This window comes from Hippocampus bargibanti, unplaced genomic scaffold (assembly GCF_051943395.1).
Source record: "Hippocampus bargibanti isolate YZ-2025 unplaced genomic scaffold, ASM5194339v1 Contig00122, whole genome shotgun sequence".
Classification (NCBI taxonomy): Eukaryota; Metazoa; Chordata; class Actinopteri; order Syngnathiformes; family Syngnathidae; genus Hippocampus; species Hippocampus bargibanti.
This window is the reverse complement of record NW_028297034.1, coordinates 66,887-77,135: the sequence shown is the minus strand read 5'-3', so window position 1 is coordinate 77,135 and position 10,249 is coordinate 66,887. Positions and strand designations below refer to the sequence as shown.

The 10,249-nt window shown below is 50.6% G+C and overlaps 1 pseudogene; it reads right to left on the bottom strand.

Moving 5' to 3' along the window:
- Positions 1–9,919: 9,919 nt before the first annotated feature.
- On the bottom strand, positions 9,920–10,038 carry LOC148881230 (5S ribosomal RNA; annotated as a pseudogene).
- Between the last annotated feature and the right edge of the window lie 211 nt (positions 10,039–10,249).

Genomic DNA, 10,249 nt, shown 5'->3' with positions numbered 1-10,249 from the left:
CCATACAAACATCTCTAAACATCGCTCTGTAATCTCTGTTTACATTTTGAACCTCCTCGTATGTCATATCCTGCCTTCCTTTACACGATGTCGCATTTTATTACGTCACATCCTGTCGCGTCATTACTATGCGCCGCATAAATACTCCTGCAGCCCGTTCGTCTCTCTCTCTCTCTCCATGCGCTCCCTCCTCCGCGACACCGCAGTGTCTCCAGCTCTCCCAAATTAAATCAACTTTCTGTTCAAGTCCTGGCTCCCTGATGATTTAACCATCGATCTCCATCAACACCCGTCGAAGCAATGAACCAAGGGCGAACGATAAAAAATAACCCAACAACTGATATCTTCAATGAAAACCGAGCATTATCCTTATGATGGCACGCTTGATACGGCTTTTCTATTGGATCACATTAGATTGTCCAGATGTACCTTGTTGAGCTTTCATCTTGACTAAAGACATTGAAGGCTATCCTGCCTGGTCTAGTGTTATCTAATTAGTTCCCTTATTCATTTCGAGTCCAGATTACTTTTTGTGTCATTATTTATTTCACGTTTTGTCGAGTGGAACTTTGAAGCACATGTGCTTCATAGTGCTTTTCTATTGCGCAGTTAATCACAAGACGAAACCCATGTGACTTCACCCATCCTTTCTGCCATACTGTGTTGCAGGTAATAATATCTTCATTTTGTTTTTATTGTACAAGATTTAGTTTCTTGTGTCGTGTTTCATTTGCCCGTGAATGTTCGTGGCAGGTTGAACTGTGCGCCCTTGCAAGCGCACCGCGTGTTCTGCCGAGTCTCCGCATATGATGCGTTCAGGGACATCATGTAAATAACATTGAACTTGTGTTGTATTCTCTTTTTCCGTAAATAACCACTATACGATCACACGTTGTCCATTCTGTTTTGTTATCTACAATGTTTTGCATATTGAGAACAATCTGGAGGAGATTAATGTTAATCACAAGACGAAACCCATGCGACTTCACCCATCCCTTCTGCCATACTGTGTTGCAGAAATAAAAGAAATAAAAAGACACATCCACGCGTCTGGTCTCATTAATACGGCAGCATCGTCAAGATGAAAACAGTCACTGTTGTGACACCCGTCACACATGCTGTTCTGTTTTGCCATACAATGTTCAGCCCGTTACAGAGCATAGAGAAAGATCAGTTAAGATGGCCGATCAAGTTATTGTTTTCCAATGGATTGTTTCAAATATGAGCAATGTTTGTTTTTCCGATGCGATCCTTTGGCACAGTCTTAGACATGAGCAGACCTTTCAACCACGAGGCAGAATAATCCTAAAGGTCTGTTGAATCGTTGGTGGTCTACCCAATGATTTCTAGTCCCCCTCGTTACTGTCACATCTCGTCGCCGTCCTGGGCGCGCCCCGCCCCTCCTGTCACCTCCTCCGCTGCTCCCTGGAGACGGCCCCTCCCATCATCATGCACCTGGGTTCCCACAGCTGTTTGTTATTCCCTTGATTGTGCCTTCTGACTATATTTGCCGATCGCACTATCCCGTCTCCGTCGGAGTATTCTGAAAGCCACCCTTGCTACTTCCATGCCGTCAGGTCTGCCGTCACCGATCACTCTCACTTACCTCTTCCTGCTCTCATTTTTGCATGCGTGCCTCAGTAAAGACTTTTTGTTCACGAGTATCTGTCTCGCCGTGTATTTTGGATCCAACCTCCCCGCTTTCCTTTCGTCACTCGAGCCCTGCCCTCAAGCGTCAAGCGACGTGACATAATACTCCGACCACCCATGGATCGCGCCGGCGAAGACAGATTCCTCGCCGCCCTGACCGTGCAAGTGGAGCGTTCGAGCCAGCTGGCCCGAGGAGAAGCCGAGACATGGGTGCTGGCCATCCGGGAGTCACGACCGGAGCTGCGCACCTCGTACCCGGACTTCGTCGCCGAGTTACGCCGGGTGTTCCATCATTCGGTGATGGAGTCCGAAGCTGAGGGGAGACTACTGGACTGCATCCAAGGGGCCCGTTCAGCCGCGGAATACTCCATCGACTTCCGCATCCAGGCCGCTGGCAGCGGCTACAGCGACCGAGCGTTGAGGGGGGTGTTTCGTCGCGGATTGAACGCCGATCTCAAGGACGAGTTGTCTACCCGCGACGCTGGCACCACCTTCGACGACCTGGTCGCCATAGTCATCGGCCTGGATCACCGTCTTCGGGAGCGACAGAGGGAGCAGCGCGGCCGGCGGCTCGACGAGCCCCGAAGCCGGTCCAGGTCTACCACACCCGGTAGCGAGCGCGTGCGGCGCCTGGAGGAATCCCCTGAACCCATGATCATAGGGGGAGGGAACGACCGCACTGTCCCCGGGGCTCGTCGCACCCAAGGCCCCCAGCCTAAGACCTCAGGTCCACGCAAGTCCCCGTCGAAACGTTGACCACGGCGACCTCTGGAGGTCAAATCCACGACCCCCGTTACGCGGTTGGAGCTGGACAGCGAATTAATCGGCCCGTCCAGCTCCCAAACCGTGCGGGTCCTAGTGGACTCGGGGGCCGACGGGTGCATCATTGACCTCCAGCTGGCGGACTCGTTGGGCTGCCAGCTGATCGATCTCCTTCCCCTAAGGAGATCGTCGACCTGGACGGCAGACTGTTAGCCCGAGTCACCCACCTCACTGCCCCACTTAAACTCCGGGTAGCGGGAAACCACGTCGACCACCGCCAATTCTTAGTTATGCCCTCCCGGAATGCGGCGTTGGTATTGGGTCTCCCCTGGCTCAATACCCACGACCCATCCATCTCCTGAGGGTCCCACCATTCAGGGCTGGAGCCCCGACTGCTAATCCAACTGCCTGCGGTCGGCTACGGCAGGGTGAGACCCCTCCCGCGTTGGCGCGCCCTTGAGGCAGATGGCCTCGGGCGGGCTCGCACGACCTGCGAGAGGTGTTCAGCAAAGACCACGCCCATTCCCTGCCGCCCCACCGACCGTATTACTGTGCTATCGACTTGCAGCCAGGGGCTCCATTACCGGACTCCAGACTTTTCCACATCTCACAACCAGAACGGGAAGCCCTGAGCACTTACATAGACTCCTCCCTTGCGGCGGAACTCATCCGGCCGTCACGGTCTCTGCTGGGCGCAGGGTTCTTCTTTATTGACAAGAAGGACGGAACCCTGCATCCGTGTGTCGACTACCGGAGTCTGAACGACATCAGCATCCGTAACAAATACCCCCTCCCCCTCATGGACTCAGTCTTCACGCCCCTTCTGTCAGCAACCATTTTTTCCAAATTAGACCTCCGTAGTGCGCAACATTTGGTCCGCATCCGGGAGGGGAATGAATGGAAAACTGCATTTAAAACACAGTTAGGACATTTTGAGTATCTGGTGATGCCGTTCGGACTCACGAACGCGCCCGCCGTCTTCCAGAATTTGATCAATGATGTGCTCAGGGACTTCCTCAATGTTTTTGTTTTTGTTTATCTGGATGACATTCTCATTTTTTCTCGTTCTGCAGAGGAGCACCGGCAGCACGTCCGACGGTTCCTGGCGCGGCTCCTGCAAAACCGGCTCTACGTGAAGGCAGAGAAGTGCGAGTTCCATGTCCGCTCTCTGTCCTTCCTAGGGTTCGTCGTGGAGCAGGGGCAGCTCAGGGCCGACCCCACTAAAACTAAAGCGGTGTTGGAATGGCCGATCCCGAAGACGCGTAAACAGCTCCAGCGGTTTTTGGGGTTTGCCAACTTCTACCGCCGCTCCATTCGCGGGCATAGTCAGAAGGCACTCCCCCTCACTAACCTCAAGTCCACCAAGATTCCCTTCAGGTGGACGCCCGACGCTGAGGGGGCATTCAACCGCCTCCGTCTAGCCTTCACCAATCCCCCTGTTCTGCATCATCCCGACCCGGACCTCCCGTTCACGGTCGAGGTTGACGCATCCGAGTCCGCAGTAGGGGCCGTCCTGTCCCAGCACTCTCCCACTGACCAGAAGCTACGCCCATGCGCCTTCTTCTCCCGCCGGCTCAGCCCCGCCGAGGCCAACTATGAAGTCGGCAACTGGGAACTGCTGGCGGTCGTCCTGGCCCTGCAGGAATGGAGACACTGGCTTGAGGGAGCGAAACACCCCTTCACCGTCTACACGGACCATAAAAACCTGGCGGCCATCCGGTCGACCAAAAGACTAAACTCACGACAGGCACGATGGTCACTCTTCCTCACCCGTTTTAACTTTTCTCTCACCTACTGCCCAGGGTCACAGAACACCAAGCCCGATGCCCTATCCCGCATCCATGAGCCGGCAGAAAGGGAGGAGACCACCACCAACATCCTGCCGGCCCAGCGCATCCTGGGTGCCCTGAGGTGGGAGGTTGAGAGGAAAGTTCAGCAAGCCCAGGGGACGACCCCCATCCCCAGGGGCTGTCCCAAGGATCGCCTGTTCGTACCCCCCCCCCCTCTTCACACGGAGGTTCTCATCTGGGGGCACACCTCCAAGATAGCCTGTCACCCGGGGGTCAACAGGACGATCCAACTCATCGCCCAACGATTCTGGTGGCCGGGGTTCAGGACGGACATCACCCTCTTCGTGAAGGCCTGCCCGACCTGCGCCCGTGGGAAAGCCTCCCACCAGCCCCCGGCAGGACTCCTCCAGCCTCTACCGGTGCCGTCCAGACCCTGGTCCCAAATCTCCGTTGACTTCGGGACAGGCCTCCCCCCCTCCTGTGGCAAGACGGTCGTCCTCACCGTAGTGGACCAATTCTCTAAGTCGGCCCACTTCGTCCCTTTAACCAGGTTGCCGTCCGCCATCGAGACGGCTACACTCCTGGTTAACCACGTAGCCCATCTCCACGGGATTCCGACGGACATCGTGTCGGACCGGGGACCGCAGTTCGTGTCCAAGGTATGGAAACCTTTCTGTCGGTCCCTAGGGGCGTCGGCGAGCCTGTCATCTGGATACAATCCCCCGACCAACGGACAGACGGAGAGGAAGAACCAGGACCTGGAGGCGGCCCTCTGGTGCGTGTGCCTCCACAACCCGGCGTCGTCGGCCCTACACCTACCCTGGGTGGAGTACGCCCACAACTGCCTGGTCTCCGCAGCCACAGGTCAGTCCCCATTCATGTCCGCCTGTGGCTATCAGCCGCCCTTGTTTCCCACCCAGGAGGGCCAGGTGGAGGTCCCGTCTATTGAACATCACCTCAGACGGGCCCACCGAGTCTGGAAGGAGACCAGGGACGCCCTGACACGCACCGCATCCCGGAACCAGCGGGTGAAGGACCGTCATCGGCGACAGGCACCCAGCTACCAGGTCGGGCAAGAAATGTGGCTGTCCACGAGGGATCTTCGGCTGGCAGGGTCTTCAGCCAAGCTGGGCCCACGCTTCACGGGTCCTTTCCCCATCGAGGCCATCCTCAGCCCGGTCTCGGTGAGGCTCCGGCTGCCACCCACCGTATTCCATGTTTCCCTCCTCAAGCCAGTGGAAACCAGCTCCTTAGCCCCAACACCCACCCCCCACACCCCCCACCCCCCGGATGTTGTCCGATGGACCGTGCAGGAGATACTAGACTCCAAGCGCATGGGCAGAGGAGTGCAGTACCTGGTCGACTGGGAGGGCTATGGACCGGAGGAATGACAGTGGGTCGCACGTGCCTGGATCCTTGACCCGTCTGTCATCTGGGCGTTCCATGCGGCTCACCCTTCCAAACCTGGTGGGCCGCCAAGAGGCGTCCGTTGAAGGGGGGGCACAGTCACATCTTGTCGCCGTCCTGGGCGCGCCCCGCCCCTCCTGTCACCTCCTCCGCTGCTCCCTGGAGACGGCCCCTCCCTTCATCACGCACCTGGGTTCCCACAGCTGTTTGTCATTCCCTTGATTGTGCCTTCTGACTATATTTGCCGATCGCACAAAACCATCTCCGTCGGAGTATTCTGAAAGCCACACTTGCTACTTCCATGCCGTCAGGTCTGCCGTCACCGATCACTCTCACTTACCTCTTCTCACTTACCTCTTCCTGCTGTCATTTTTGCATGCGTGCCTCAGTAAAGACTTTTTGTTCAGGAGTATCTGTCTCGCCGTGATCCAACCTCCCCGCTATCCTTTCGTCACTCGAGCCCTGCCCTCAAGCCTCAAGTGTCGTGACAGTTACCTCAGATCTTATTCCTCCCTCCACCTCTGTGTGTCCCTCACCCCCCGCCTCAGCAAAATGGGTGACAGAGTAACCTTAACCCTGACAAGTAACCCTAACAAGTATCCCTAGCAGGTAACCCCAGAAAGTAACCTCAACCCTGACAAGTAACCCTAAAAAGTAACCCCAGAAAGTAACCTTAACCCTAACAAGTAACCCCAGAAAGTAACCTTAACCATGAAAAGTAACCCTAACACTAACAAGTAACCCTAACCCTGACAAGTAACCCTAATCCTAACAATGATGAGAAGGTTTCTTCAGCCGTCATCTGTACAATTTTGAAGGTTTCGGACGTTTCGCCTCCTATCCAAGAGGCTTCGTCAGCGAACTAAAGTCTGACTGGTCGTATCGGCCCTATTTATATATCCCTAATGTCCAGACATGGTGGCGCCGGACACAGCTATGATAGGTCCCTACTCTCAGGTTGGGGGGAGCAGAGGACCACTCCCTGTGGCCCCACTGTTCCTACATTACTGACTAATGACTGGCCTATTACCCCCACTCCCACCGGTATCACCTCATCAGCATAACGACCCTCATCAGCATTACGAAAGTTGCCTAACCTGTTTTGCCTAAGCAGGCTATTGTATGAACGATCCAAATTGAACCTCACCCCACCAGACCGGTTTAATGAAGGATTTTGTTGTTTTATAAGAATCGCTTCTTTTACCCCCCTTTCAAACCATCTATGTTCTTTCGCTAAGATTTTAACCTCATTGTCGTCAAATGAGTGGTTGCTCGCTTTTCGGTGCAAATGTACTGCCGATTGAGGTCCACTTATATTATCCCTGCGATGTTGATAAAGTCTTTTTTTGAGAATTTGTTGAGTCTCCCCACTGTACTGCTCTTTACAATTTTCATTCTTACAATGTATGGAATAAACTACATTACTTTGTTTTTCATTTGGTATCCTATCTTTTGGATGCACTAATTTTTGCCTTAACGTGTTTATCGGTTTGAAATAAGTAGGAATTTTGTGTTGCTAAAGGACTCTTTGTAATTTTTCAGAAACTCCTGCAATGTACGGTACTGCTACTCCTCTCCTTTTTGTATCTTTAGAATTATTGGTTTCATTCCCTATTCTTTCTTTCTGACATTTGTCGAATGACCACTGAGGGTACCCACAGTTCGTGAGTGCTCTCCTGATATGTTTTGACTCCTTTTCTCTACCTTCAGTGCTAGTTGGTATTAGTTTAGCCCTATGCTGGAGGGTCCTGATAACTCCTAGTTTGTGTTGTAAAGGGTGGTTAGAGTCAAAAAGTAAGTATTGGTCAGTGTGCGTAGCCTTCCTAAAGACTTCTGTTTTTAGCGCTCTGTCCTCTTTTATAATTACTTTACAATCCAAGAAGGCTCGTTGGTTCTCTTGAATGTCCTCACGAGTAAATTTAATGTTGACGTCTACAGAGTTGAGGTGATCTGTGAAGGATTGAATTTCTTGTTTCTTAATTATGACAAAAGTATCGTCCACATATCTAAACCAGTGTCTAGGTTTTGTCCCTGGGAAGGATGTAAGGGCCTGTTTCTCCATCTCTTCCATGTAAAGATTAGCCACTATGGGTGAAACTGGTGAGCCCATAGCATAACCATGAATTTGTTTAGAAAAGTTCTCCCGAAATTGAAAATAGGTAGTATTAAGGCAGATTTCCAATAATTTGCAGATGTGATCCGCTTGACAAGTGACAAGTTTGGTTCTTTCATGCAGAGAAACGTCCGCCAGCAGTCTCGTCCTCACCACTGAGACTGCTGCTGGGGTTGGGACAGATGTAAAGAGAGAAGTCACATCGTATGATGCCAAAGTTTCCTCAGGTTCCAATATGAGGTCTTTGATCCTCTCTACAAACCCTGTGGTGTTCTCTACGTGATATTCTGTGTTACCAACCAACGGAGCTAAAATAGTTTTTAAATAATTGGCTGCATTGTATGTAGAGGAGTCAATGCTACAAACAATGGGTCTGAGGGGGAACCCTTCTTTATGTATTTTTGGCAGGCCATAGATACATGGCGTGGCCTCTCCCGGGTATAATCTAAAATACATCTGTTTATCTATATGTTTTGCTTTCTCTAACTTTTGGAGAGAGTCTATCATTTCTTTCTTGTATCTATTGGAAGGGTCCCTTTTTAGTTGCTCATAAGTGTTAGAATCACTGATTAACCTATTTATTTTGTCTTCATAATCCAATGTGTTGAGAAGCACTGTGCATCTGCCCTTGTCTGCTGGCAAAATAGTAATATTTTTGTCTTTTTGTAGAGTAGTTAACGCCTTTCTCTCTTCTAATGTTATGTTGGACGGAGGTAGTTTGGCACTACTGAGAAGGGCTGATATTTTAATGCATAGATCATCTGCCTCTGCATAAGAAAGTTTTTTTATTTTTAATAGCTGATTCAGTAGCTGTGATGTAATCTATTATAGGTATTGTTTTAGGAGTCACTGAGAAATTTAAACCTTTGGTTAGTACCACCTTTTCTGTCTCTGGGAGATCTATATCTGACAATTTTTTTATCCAATTCTCCCTTGAAATCTGCTCATTCCTAATCATTCACGTGTTTACCAGTAGCTGGGATTGTTTCAGTAAAAGTAATTTTTGAAATTTACCCTTTTTTTCTCTTTGGTTTTGCTGTGGTGCCTCATATATCCGCATTCAGTAAATTCACACACTTCCTGATAGATTTTGTGGGTAAGTTTAGTTTGTAATCGCTGATAATAAGTTTCTATTTCTGACTGTTTGTTTTTTTATCTCTATGTTAAGTCTCCTAATTCGCAAATTTAGTATTTTCCTAGTATAATTTTGTTGCATTTCATCGGCTAAGTATCCGGGTTCCAGGGGTGCTTGCTTCAAGCATTTAGAAATTAACTGGCTCTGTCTACATCTAAGATTGAATCTGAGGTGGTTCTTTAAGTCAGCGAATTTAAAGGTGGCCTTTTCTAAGTTACGTACCAGCAGAAGGATGTCTCTCCAAAAGTTGGCAGCAATACGTCTGTGTAAGCTCTCAGTCGTACGGGAGTGGTCCATCGATGAGAAGGTTTCTTCAGCCGTCATCTGTACAAATTTGAAGGTTTCGGACGTTTCGCCTCCTATCCAAGAATCTTCGTCAGCGAACTAAAGTCTGACTGGTCGTATCGGCCCTATTTATATATCTCTAATGTCCAGCCGTGGCGGCGCCAGACACAGCTATGATAGGTCCCTACTCTCAGGTTGGGGGGAGCAGAGGACCACTCCCTGTGGCACCACTGATTGTTCCTACATTCCTGACTAACGACTGGCCCATTTACCCCAATGTCCAGCCGTGCCACGGCTGGACATTAGGGATATATAAATAGGGCCAATACGACTAGTCAGACTTTAGTTCGCTGACGAAGCCTCTTGGATAGGAGGCGAAACGTCCGAAACCTTCAAATTTGTACAGATGACAACTAAAGAAACCTTCTCATCGATATGCACCTCAAAGCTAGCTACCGCTCATTTGAGGACAATGAGGTTAAAATTGTAGCGAAAGGAAAATAGATGGTTTGAAAGGGGAGTAAAAGAAGCTGTCCAGCACGCAGAAGCCCAGTTCTGCTTCGCGTACGAGTACTGTCATGACGGTCCCCCATGCGGACACTCCCTCTGCCGGAAAGCCATATCGTTACACGCAGCAACTCAAGAGTAAAATAAATGTGTGGGAAGCCGTTTAAAATTGCGTCGGGGTGATCGTGAAATGAAAAGTGAAATCGGATCGCGAACGGGAGAGACCATTTCTCGGCCCACAGTGTTTGGGGTGGCTGCAAAAAAAAAAAAATCTTACAGCACCTGGTATTCCCAGGCGGTCTCCCATCCAAGTACTAACCAGGCCCGAACCTGCTTAGCTTCCGAGATCAGTCAAGATCGGGCTTTCTCAGGGTAGTATGGCCATAAAGGAGGGAATGTGCCAGAAAATCCCTCTTTATAGTGTTGCAGGGAGAGCGTCTTTCTTTGCTCATGGTGTTCGTTCTTGTTGGATGATGGTTATTTGGTTTTCCAAATACAGGCTTGAATCCATGAAGGTGTTATTTGTGTCGTGTTGTCAAATAAGGCGCATGTGAGTCCAGCTGATGCGTTAACGTGGGTAACTTTTCTTTGACTTCCAAT